The sequence below is a fragment of the Lipotes vexillifer genome, unplaced genomic scaffold (genome assembly GCF_000442215.2).
Source record: "Lipotes vexillifer unplaced genomic scaffold, Lipotes_vexillifer_v1.1 scaffold914, whole genome shotgun sequence".
Taxonomy (NCBI): Eukaryota; Metazoa; Chordata; class Mammalia; order Artiodactyla; family Lipotidae; genus Lipotes; species Lipotes vexillifer.
The window spans coordinates 4138946-4151443 of NW_006780388.1; positions in this window are offsets into that span (position 1 = coordinate 4138946).

Consider the following 12498-nt stretch of genomic DNA (forward strand, 5'->3'; position numbering starts at 1 on the left):
CCTGCTCGGGCTGGCGCTCGGGCCCTGCTTCGCCCTCGCCCATCTTCGCGCCGCGCCTCAGCTGTCCTCGGCCCGGCGGCGCGGCGGGCGCGGGCCCATGGCGGCGGCGGGCGGCCGAGGAAAGTCGAGGGGGAGGGCGGGGAGAGGACGCTGAGGAGGGGGACGCCGAGGAGGGGACCCTGAGGAGGAGGAGGAGGAGGAAGACCCTGATGAGGAGGACGACGCAGAGGTGGACGCTGAGGGGGACGCAGCCTAGGCGGACGACGAGAAAGCACCCGAGATACCAGAGCGCACGCCACCGCCCTCGCCCCGCCCGTTCGGGCTGACGTCATCACGTCGCGCCGCACGCTGGCCCCCGCCCCTCGCCGCCTTGTTATAAAGGCAGGCGCCGGCGCGGCTGCGTGGTGTGGGGTTTTCGGTCCCTCGCCGCATACCGATGTTTGGGAGCAAGAGGTGGGAGCAAGAGGCTGTGGGTCCGGGCGTGACGTCATCGACCCACGCACTGGACGGATGGACTGAGTCCTGAAAGTGTAAAGCGCTCCCACAAATTGATAAACAACGAACACGATTCTAATGGGGCGGGGGAAGTGCAAGTGGCTCCCTCCGCAGACGCCCGTCGCGCGGAAAAGTCCAGGCGTTGACCTGCGGCAGCAAGAGCAGCAGCCCCCGCCTGAGTGTGGAAGGGCCCTGAAAATGAGGTCCATCACTTGTGACCGAAGGAACGCGTGGCCAAACACTGATACCTTTTTTTAAATCTATGACAAGTGCTTTTTTCCCCGTAGGATATCCAGTGTTCATCACTGGTGTACGGTCAAGCCTCCCAAGCACTGCGGCTGTCTTTGACAACTGACATGTGTTTCTCTAGATGTCACTATCGTCAGTGGGGACACAGGGTGCCAGGCAGCAACATGGGAACCTTGAAGCAGGCATGAAAGCGGAGACATGCTGGATAGGAGCCGGTGAGCTGCCAGGCCTCAGGCGAGGTGCACTTAACATTACAGGCTCCATTTAGAGCCTGTAATGAGATGTATCGGGGAAAGCACCAGCACTAGGTATGTTCATAAGCATCTTTGGCAAGAACCAAAGGAAACTGAACCTGTTTCCAAGTGTACCGTGAGGAGCAGTGTGTTAATTAACTGATTCATATCCCATGACAAAATCCCAGGGCACATGGCACCAGATTTTGTGAGGCTGGCATTGGGGAAAAGAAGGGCAAAGGAATACCGCCCCGCAACCCAAAAACTATATTCTCAATTTCTTATAAGAGCTGTATGCTTTCATGAGGAAGATACTGCATTCAAAGAAAATAAATTATCTCCAGTTTGGCAAGAATCTGAAATTGGACTGGTGCCTTTGGCCAGATACAGTTTTCAGAGGTAGTTATAGTGATGTGTCAACCTTTCTAAATAAGGGTATTAATGTGGAGGAGGTAAAACCAAATGAGGCAAGGGCTGCGCCCCGAGGAAGCAGCACTCCTACTGCTGCTGTGCCAATTCATGAAAAATCTGCATTTCTTGGCTGGCTGATGCACCCAAACAGAACCCCAGCATGGAAAGCATGCACCTTCCTGCTTAGACCACTTCAAGAAACTCTGTTCCTGAAATATTAAAGGTAACAAGTTCCTGGGCACTTGGACTGGGTGTTTGGACCTCGAGCATCCCCTGTAGACATTTTTTTAATATATGAATTTATTTATTTATTTATTGTTGGCTGCGTTGGGTCTTCGTTGCTGCGCACGGGCTTTCTCTAGTTGTGGCAAGCGGAGGCTACTCTTCGTTACAGTGCACGGGCTTCTTATTGCGGTGGCTTCTCGTTGTGGAGCACAGGCTCTAGGCATGTGGGCTTCAGTAGCTGTGGCTCGCGGGCTCTAGAGTGGAGGCTCAGTAGTTGTGGTGCATGGGCTTAGCTGCTCCATGGCATGTGGGATCTTCCCGGACCAGAGAGCAAACCTGTGTCGCCTGCATTGGCAGGTGGACTCTCAACCACTGCTCCACCAGGGAAGTCCTCCCTTTAGACATTTTTGATCTCTAACATTCAGGATGAAATGAACCAGCTCAAGGGAAGCAGCCCCTGCTGCCATTTTAACCTGCTCCTCCATGCCCACCCCATGCACGTTTTAATTTAGCCATGTAACAGGTACCCAGAAGAGGAAGGGAGAGGGTGGGGTGCAGCTCACATCTGTTGGCTTTTGAGTCTGAGTGAATGTCTGTGAAAACCTCCCTCTGTGAGTCTTTCTTTTTGAAAGGTACCTGGGTTAAACACTTATCTTTTGGAACTCTCAAGCAAATGGGTCTCCTTGATCCCTTTTCCCTGGTGACCTCTGACCTATGGAGAAAGATGGGAAAATGAAGACCAGCAAGGTGACTCAGCAGATTCTTAGCTGTGTAGCACAGCCCTGTTGGACCTGACAAGGGAGCAAAGGGAAAGTAGGTCAAGAAGCCTCAGTGGAAGAATGCACATGTCTCTCCTGGGATAGGGCCTCTCCACCACCTGGGTGAGATCTGGCCACTGACAGGAGGAAGGGGAAGGTGACAGGCAAGGATAAATTTGATCACAAATCTATCTTATTTAATGCACATTTTTTTTTTTTTTTTTTTTTGGAATTAATTATGTTCAGACCAAAGCAGATAACATGCCCTTGGATTAAAAAATAACAGGCGGGACTTTTTTTTTTTTAATTTTTTTGCAGTATGTGGGCCTCCCACTGTTGTGGCCTCTCCCGCTGCAGAGCACAGGCTCCGGACGCACAAGCCCAGCAGCCATGGCTCACGGGCCCAGCTGCTCCATGGCATGTGGGATCTTCCTGGACCAGGGCACGAACCCATGTCCCCTGCATTGGCAGGCGGACTCTCAACCACTGAGCTACCAGGGAAGCCCTAATGCACATTTTTAAAATGTGGAAATACACCAAAATTACAAAAGAGATTACATATGATTTCCCCCATTTTTGCTAGTCTGATGAACTTAAAACGGCAGCTCATCTTGTCTTATTTGAATTTAGCTGAATGCTAATGTGGTTGAGTGTTTCTTACTGTGTTTACTGACCACTAGGATCTGTGAATTGCCCAATTGTAGCACTTGCTTTTCTTTTGGGTTCTCTGACTTTTTCTTTAGGTAAAATCCCTCATATGTTTTGGATGTTGCAAGTATCTTCTCCCTGCCTGTGACCCCTTCATGAACTCTACGGGTTGGGGAAGATTAGACATAAATCTTTCATTTTGGGTAGTCAAACCCATCATTTTTATCCTTGGTGGCTTTGCTAATCATAAGGAAGATGGACTTTTCTATAGCTGGTGCTAGTTGTCTGTACAGAAACCTTACAACTAGATCCCTATGTCATATCAGATACAAAAATAATTAGAGCCATCAAAGACATAAAAGTGGAAAGCAAGGGAATTCCCTGGCAATCCAGTGGTTAGGACTCCATGCTGCTGAGGGTGCAGGTTCGATCCCTGGTCAGGGAACTAAGATCCTGCAAGCCACAAGGTGTGGCCAGAAAAAAAAAAAAAAGCAAAACTTTAAAACTTTAAGAAAACATTGAAAAATATCTTTATGACCTTGGAGAAAGAAAGTTTCTTACACAAGAATAAAAATTACAAACCATTTAAAAAAAGACAATGACTTAGTTAAATACCTTAAAATTTAAGCTTTCCAAAAGTAAAGGGACACAAATCAAATAGGGGGTGGGAGGGCTGGGGAAGAGGGAAATTTGTTGAAGTGAAGGAACTGTTTCATATCTTGATTGTAATAGTGGTTCTATAACTGAATGTGTTTGTCAAAATTCACAGAACTATACACTACAAAGAATGAATTTTACTGTATGTAAATTATGCCTTAGTAAAAATTAATTTTAAAAAATTATCCTTCTGTTTGATGAAAGACACATCATAGACTGGTGTCTTAGTCTGCTCATGCTGCTGTGACCAAATGCCATGTACTGGTTCGTTAAAAAGCACATTTATTTTTCATAATTCTGCAGTCTGGGAAATGCAAGTTCAAGATGCCAGTGTTAACCTAAAACAATTAAAAAGCCAGTTATTTTACCAGCAACATTGGTTTACTCAGAAGCCACAAAGAGTTGTAATTGGAGACATGCAACTATGTCCAGCAAAGGAAAGGAAATGCTTTTATAGGGGAGAAGGAGGAGTTGAGAGGAGCTGTCATAAACAAAGAGCCCATTGGAGGAAACTGGGAGTTCTAGGTGCAGTGGCTTTTCATTGGCTGAGTTGTGACAGTCTTTCATTAGCTGGACTGTTGCTGGTCAAAGAGAAATTGTTTCTTCCTTCTCCTGGGTAGTAAAGTAGTATCCCTTCCTGCTGGGACATGTTGGGATCTGTGCTGATGTTGAGTGGTATGTGCATGAAAGCTCCCCCGTCTGGCACCCTGGTTCCATTTTGGTGAGGTTTCCTTTCATTACTTTTCACACCAGCAAATTCCTTCCTGTTGAGAGCTCTCTTCCTAGCTTGTGGTGAGGGTCTTCTTCTAGGTGTGTCCTAGCATGGTGAAGAGAGACATCTCTCCCTCTTCCTCTTTTTTTTTTTTTTTTTTGCGGTACACGGGCCTCTCACTGTTGTGGCGTCTCCTGTCGCGGAGCACAGGCTCCGGATGCGCAGGCTCAGCAGCCATGTCTCACGGGCCCAGCCGCTCCGCGGCATGTGGGATCTTCCCGGACCGGGGCACGAACCCGCGTCCCCTGCATCGGCAGGCGGACTCTCAACCACTGCGCCACCAAGGAAGCCCCCTCTTCCTCTTTTTATAAGGCAGCAATTCTATCATGGGAGGTCATCTACATGAACTCATCTAATGGTAATTATCTCCCAAAAGGCCCCATCTCCAAATACCATTGCTTTGGGGGCTAGGGCTTCAACACATGAATTTCCCATAGCAACTGGGAAGAGATATTTAAAACAGATGTAACTGACAATGGTTTTTTTTCCAGAATACACAAGAATTCCTCAAAAAACAGTAAAAGAACAGCAACCTAGTAGAAAAATCAGCAGTGAATACAAATAAGCAGTTCCAGAGGAAGAAACTCAATTGGCCAATAAACATATAAAAAGATGCTTAACCACACTGATAATCAAGGGAATGAGTAACGATAGCATTTGACATCAATCAGTAGAAATTTAGTATGATGTCAACCAAGTGTGGGGATTCACAGAACTAATACAGCTGAAGCTCTGGGTCCCCTTAACCTGGCACTCCTGCTTCTCCACCTTCAGGTCCAAGAGGAGGCAGGAAAGGGGTGTTGAGGCAGCCCTGGTTTCCGTAGTGCTGTGAAGAGCTTGCTGGCTGGCTGAGGGGAAGTCTGTTGCGATGGAATACTGGGCAGTTTCAGCAAATGGATCACATCCTCACACAACCACATGGGCAGACTTCTAAAACAAGCTGTGTGAGAAAGCAAGTTACAGAACAGATACTGTGTAATACCATTTTTGCAAAGTTTCAATACATATATTGTTTTTGAACACCTTCATTTGTAGTAAAAATACCAAAACGAAAGTGGGAATTATATTGAGGGGGACAGAGGAGGAAAGTGGTAAAAGGTAGCTGTACCTGTAACATTTATTTCCTCCCAAAACAGGCAGACTGGGAATAAACAGGACACAATACCAACATCTGGTAAACCTGGCGGGTGAGTACATGTGCGTCCAGGCTTGTCCACGTATTTTAAGGATTTCATAATTAAACACTTTTTAAATTCAGTAAGTAAATCCTGTACCCAAAGTCTCAAAGATATCCACCTCTATTTATAGCTTTTCCTTTCTCAAGTATGTCGTTAAGCTACTTGGAATTTTTTTTTTTTGGCTGCGTTGGGTCTTCATTGCTGGCACGGGCTTTCTCTAGTTGCGGCGAGCGGGGGCTACTCTTCGTTGTTGTGCGTGGGCTTCTCATTGCAGTGGCTTCTCTTCTTGCGGAGCATAGGCTCTAGGTGCACGGGTTTCAGTAGTTGTGGCACATGGGCTCAGTAGTTGTGGCTCGCAGGCTCTAGAGCGCAGGCTCAGAAGTTGTGGCGCACACGGGCATAGTTGCTCTGCGGCATGTGGAATCTTCCCGGACCAGGGCTAGAACCCGTGTCCCCTGCCCTGGCAAGCAGATTCTTAACCACTGCACCACCAGGGAAGTCCCTGGACTTTTTAAAAATGTGGTGTAAAATAGGGACCCACTTCTGTTTCTCTCACTTAATGAGCTGGTTTCCCAGAACCATCTGTTCTTCCACCACCTATTTGTGAGACCATCCCTATCAGCCATTTGAAGATTGAAAGTAAGTTGTGTCCAAGGTGGAGTGATGTTGGCAACCCAGACCAGAGAGTTGTGGAGCAGTTCTCAGGGTGTCTAAAGAAGCCCACCTCCCATGGGGACAGGACAGATGCTTCTGTGACAGGTCCCTTCTCAGCGAGCACTACGGGCTGTGCTGGGCTGGACATCTGCAATTGGAGCAAGCCCTCCATCCAGAGCTCCAGGAGGAGCCAGCCTGCAGTCAAGGGGAAGCCTCTCAGCTGGCCAGTGGTGGACCTAGTGCCCCAGGGAGGCCATGGATGTGCCCTAGAGATGGACAGCAGGAGGGGGCAGAACTTTACTCTGCAGGACAAAGTGACCTGCCACAGGCCCGTGATGGGGCCAGAGCAAGGGAGGAGCAGGGCCACCAAACAGCCTGCCACTGGGCGCCCCAGGAAAGGGGTTCTGGACCTGGCTGAGGGCCCAGCACCTCTACCTCCTGTCCCACCTTCTCCTCCCACCCAGAAGAGGCTGGCCTCCCCCTCCCAGTCCTGAACTGCCATCCTGGCTGGGTCACCTGGGGATGAGGGGGCAAGGAGAAATGAGGGGGTTTCCAAGGGGCGGGAGGAGGCGTTTTACAGGCGATGGGTATGTTTATCCTCTTGATTGTGGTGATGGTTTCACGGATGTAGAAATGTCAGAACTCACCAAACTGTAGATTTCACTCATGTGCAGTCTTCTGAATGTCAGTTATACCTCAATCAAGCTACAAACTGCTGGCCAAATATTTTCAATTTAAAAAATTTTAGAACTACATATACATTTTGTGTAGGGTAAGTAAACTTGAGAACAGAGTCAATTTTAGGTCTAGATCACACACACCCTCCCCATGGCCTCCTGAAGCCAAGAGCACAGTCCATACTCCTGTTTACTGATATTTATTCAGTGGGGAAGGATTTTTTTCTCACCTTCAAGTTTAGTAAAGTACATTTCTTAGAGTAAAAATAGACCATGAGTTTGTAAGGCACAGTTTAACTCCTCCTGACTCAGCCAAGGTTTGGATGATTTTCTTATTTTAACACTTCACTCTGCAGTCGCTGGCACCTGGTCCCATCTTCCTGTGAGGACAGGCATCTCCAGTCCCCACAGTGCCCACATCCCACACCTCCCACGCCTCCCCTGCAGCCAGAATCACAGCCCACGGCGGGGGGATGGGCGCCAAGCACCAGGCGGGGAGAGGTTTGTACGCAGATTCAGAACTTCCTTTCTTAGCCTCGGGTCACATTTTCCAGAGGTGAAGATATAATTCACACCATTCTCGTCCCATGGGGTAAAAATTGTCCAAATTACATGTGACGGTGGAAAAGTTAAACGTCAATTCTGCATATTCCTAACATTCCTTATTCCTTCTTCAGCAGACACCTGTCAGGTGCTGTCTCATTGAGATGCTCTGATGTAGGGATGCGATGAGGTGCCCCCCAAATACTCCAAAATGTGAAAATAAAGTTATCCTCTGGGAGTTGAGTTAAGGAACTCCATACTAATAATATGTGTCACCTAGGAAATAGTGCAAGATAATCAGTAAATAAATGACTTAAGAGTTATAGAAACCTCTGCCTGCTGACAGGGTAATGTAGGTCTAATCCCAGAGACCTGAACCAGGATGCAGTGGTAAACATGAAATCCAGCAGTCCCATCGGAGGGGCTGTTCCCTTGAAGGGCCCGATTAGCACAAGCAAGGAAAAGGGAAGTCCAAAGAAGGATCCGGTCCCCCACGGCCCCTAGGACAGAAGAGCCGAGTTGGGCAGAACTCTGGCCCAAGAGGTGAGCAGGGAGCCTCTGCCATCTCCCACTGGCCCTCGGGTTTTGCCAGAGAGGGGACCTGAGACTCATGCGATTTCACACACACACACACACACACACACACACACACATACACACACACACAGCACGCTGGTCTACACACTGGTTTCTAGTGAGTGTGTTTGATGTGAGTCAGGACCCACATGGGATGCCTGCTCACACGCGTTTTCTACAAGCAGTGGGAGTTGCCAGGTTCATATAATGCAGTCAACCCTTGGCCATGGTTTATTGAGCAAGAGCCAGACCCTGACCCGAAGGGAGCACCTTTCCCAAGAACCGGGATGTGTGTCTAACAGAAGGAATGCCATCTCTTTTCAGGGGGCTGGGCTACAGCTTGCACACAGGGCGGCTGGGACCTCGGCAGAGAGAGCAGAAGGGCAGCGAGGGGAGGGGCAGGTTCACAGGGCAGGTCAAGTGGGAGAAGGAAGAACCCCCAAACCCTGGGCCCCAGCTTTGTCCCCAAGCTCCAGTGCATCCCACCCCTGGAGCCTGTGAACTTCCCAGGATCTCCCCCCACATCCCCTCTTTGTATCTGTTGCAGCATCCAGCAGAGACCAGCCTAAGTGCCCAGAGGGAAATGCCCCAAGGGGCCCACGCCCAGCCCCCTCCCCGGCCTGGGAAGCCCTGACCCCGGAGAGCCCCTCTGATCGGGCCTCGGGGCAGAGCCAGGGGCGAGCAGGACCCCGCCTGGACACACAGCCCAGGGTGGGGGCGTGACCACTGCAAGGCAGGCTCAGTCTGACCCACACGAGAAGGACAAAGCAATGTGAGGATCAGAGGAGAGGGGAACATCTGCTGAGCCTCCAACTGGCAAGGTGCTTGGGGATTTACCATCTCTCCCTGCTTCACTCCGCGAGCCCACATGCATGGCCGAGAGGAAGTTCCGGAGGGACAGTCGTGCTTGTGCCAGCCCCCAGCCAGGGCACCAGGCAAAGGGCTCAGTGTGCACCTGGTGGGTGGACTGTGTCCGGGCGAGGTCAGCCTCAGCCTCCCAAGTCTCCTCCTCCATCGGGGTGGCCCAGCCCTGGCAGGTCCCACAGTGTGCAGGGCCACCAGAGACCTATATGTGGAGGATGCCAACCAAGGGACCAAGAAACAAAGCAGCACGACCTCCAGCCCTTTCCGCGGTGACCGCAGACAAAGCACAGGCAAGCCAGTGAGTTTTACCAAGTTACCATGGCAACATGAGTCGGCGGAGAAACTCCCCCAAGTTAACAGTTTAGTTAAGTGAATTTTAAAGTTCACTGCATCATGGCGACGCCTCGGGGACACCTTGTGTGGCTCAGAACACACAGGGGTCATTCACATATTCATTCAAAAAACTGTACAGGGCTTCCCTGGTGACGCAGTGGTTGAGAATCTGCCTGCCGATGCAGGGGACACGGGTTCGAGCCCTGGTCTGGGAAGATCCCACATGCCGCGGAGCAACTGGGTCCGTGAGCCAGAACTACTGAGTCTGCGCGTCTGGAGCCTGTGCTCCGCAACAAGAGAGGCCGCGATAGTGAGAGGCCCGCGCACAGCGATGAAGAGTGGCCCCCGCTCGCACAGAAACGAAGACACACAGCCAAAAATATAAAATAAAATAAAATAAAAATAAAAATGTACAACATGGAGCAGGGGCTGGAAGGCTGCACCCCGGTGGTGGGCAGCCCTATACTGTAGCCATGATGCTTCCTGTTTTTTTAATTAACTTATTTGTTTTGTTTTGTTTTTGTTTTGGCTGTGTTGGGTCTTCATTTCTGCACACGGGCTTTCTCTAGTTGCGGAGAGCAGGGGCTACTCTTCATTGCGGTGCGTGGGCTTCTCATTGCTGTGGCTTCTCGTTGCAGAACACAGGCTCTAGGCGCACAGGCTTCAGTAGCTGTGACACGCAGGCTCAGTAGTTGTAGCTCGCGGGCTCTAGAGCACAGGCTCAGTAGTTACGGCACACAGGCTTAGTTGCTCCGCAGCATGTGGGATCTTCCCAGGCCAGGGCTCAAACCCATGTCCCTTGCATTGGCAGGCAGATTCTTAACCACTGTGCCACCAGAGAAGCCCGGCCGTGATGTTTTTATGTGTAGTTCTGAAAAGACGTGAGGCATCCTCATGCCATGGAAGGGGGACTCGGGGTGGGCGGGGTCTGTAAATCAGCTTCCACAGCTGAGGTTCACACATAAAAGATGATCCTTCCTTTCAGAGAACCTGGCGTTTTCTAAGGGAATTGTAGAGATTGTTAATGTGGAAGGGGACAACCTAGTTCTCTGCCAACTGCCACCGAGTCTGAGTGCCACTGCTGGGGCCGGTGTTAACCCCGTCACCATGTGCACCTGGCCCTCCTTGCCAGCCCGTCCCAGAGCTCACCTGGCAAGTGACACGCGCCAGGTGTGCCCATGACCCTCAAGCCCCCGGCAGGTGTCCTGGACCTACAGGATGACAGCCGGGGCTGGTGGACTAAGCCAAACAGCGAGGCAGATTCCTTACAGCCAAACTGACCACCACATGCAGACGATGAGCATGGGCACGGACCTCATGGTGTGTGCAACTGTGATGTTTAACTTTGTGTCAACTTGACGGGGCTAATGTATGCCCAGATAGCTGGTAAATCGGTATCTCTGGCTATTTCTCAGAGATTAGCATTTGATTCAGTAGATGGAAGACCTGCCCTCATCAGTGTGGGCTGAGGAAGGGCAAATTCCCTCGCTCTCTGCTTGAGCGGGGACATCCACCTTGCGGTGCCCTTGGCTGTCGGAGCCCCTGGTTCTTGGGCCTTCGGGCTCAGACTGAATCACACCGTCTGCTTTGCCGGGTCTCCAGCTTGCAGTTGGCAGATCATGGGACTTCTCAGCCCCCACAGTCACATGAGCCAGTCCCTATAATAAATCTCCTCCTGCAGATCTATATATATCCTACTGGCTCTGTTTCCTGGAGAATCCTGACTAACAGTAATAAAAGGCTCACTCCTTTCATTCTCTTCTGTCCTCCTGGAGCTACGCTGCTGTTGAGTCCCGGGCCTTTGAATGTGGCTGGCGGGACACCCTCCCCAGGGCCTTCTCTGTCTCCTCCAGGGACGGCAGGCCTCAGCTCTCTGGCACATGGGGTCTATGGTTGCAGCTCCCCAGGAACTGCCTTCATAGTTCTTTCCTCCTCCCGTGGCATCACGAGCGCCCATCTGCCTGCCTTGCTGGTAGACTTGATGCCACCACACCCTGGTCTCTGTTTAAATGGCAAGCGGAGCTCCTTCTGCCCAGTGGCCTCCCTGCCATGCCCCTGCACCCATGAAGGTGGGAAAGAACTCAGGTGGGTGTGGATATCTGGGGCAGAGGGCTCAAGCTCAGGACTCTAGTGGCAGCACCAGGAGCTTGCAGGGCAGGCAGCGCCCCCCGCCCCCCTCCAGGACCAGCTGTGGAGGACACCCCTCCCACCAGGGGAGCAGAGAGCCTCCCCTCACCTCAGGGTGGGCTCCCCCTGCCTCAGGACCAGGGCTTCACGCATTAGGTAAAAAGTGTTTTCTAAACTCTTCACAGGAAAAAGACAGGAAGTAGACACACCACTAAACACCCAGATCACCAGTGATTCTGTTCAGGTGCCCTCCTCCTCCTTCTAAAAACATTTGTGAAGTCCAATGAATAGATATTTTCACAGGAAAATGATTATTTTTCAAGTAAATGCATTTTCTGGCAAAACTCTAGGACCCGTGCTTATGCAAATGGATGGTACAGATGGGGGCAGGGTGGGAGGCAGGGAGGAAGGGGGCACCCAAGCCACATGTCCAGCCAGAGGGCAGACCGACAGCTTTGAGCACCTTGAAGTTTGTAACAAACAGCACAGAAAACAAGCCCAGTATCCAAGTGGCCCCCTTAGGTCCTGGCCGGGGTGTGTGTCAATGAGTGGTCATTGGGGAAGAACTGAGGGTCCAGAGATCCCCCACTCCCTGGGCCTGAGGGAGGGTGCTGGTGACAATGGGGACAGGCCACCTGGAGGACCTAGAAAGTGAGCCCCTAGATGACCAAGGACTAAGTCCTCTGGGGATGTCCCAGCAAAGGACAGACTGCAGGGCAGGTGGGGAGCAACGCTGCCCATGTCACTGGAGGCCGGCAGAGGTCCCTTCTGCAGCCTACATCCCGGGGAGAGGACCCAGGACACAGGTCTTGTGGAGAGGCTTAAACACGCTTCTCCAGCCTCCCTAGTTTGGCATCTCTTTGCCAAGCAAAGGTCTCAAAGCGGGAGAGCAAGGAAGAGAAGACAGCCTGAAATGCCCCCTTCTCTCCACCCAGGCCATGGGAGCCACCTCAGGACACCCACTGGATGCAGGCAGGAGGGGAAAGGAGGCCAGCCTAGGCAGGGGCTGGGGTGGCGGGACAGCCCTGACCCTGGGTTGTGCAAGGGGGACACCCCTGCGTCCTGGCCTCCTCAACACTCTCGAAGCGCTGGAACCCA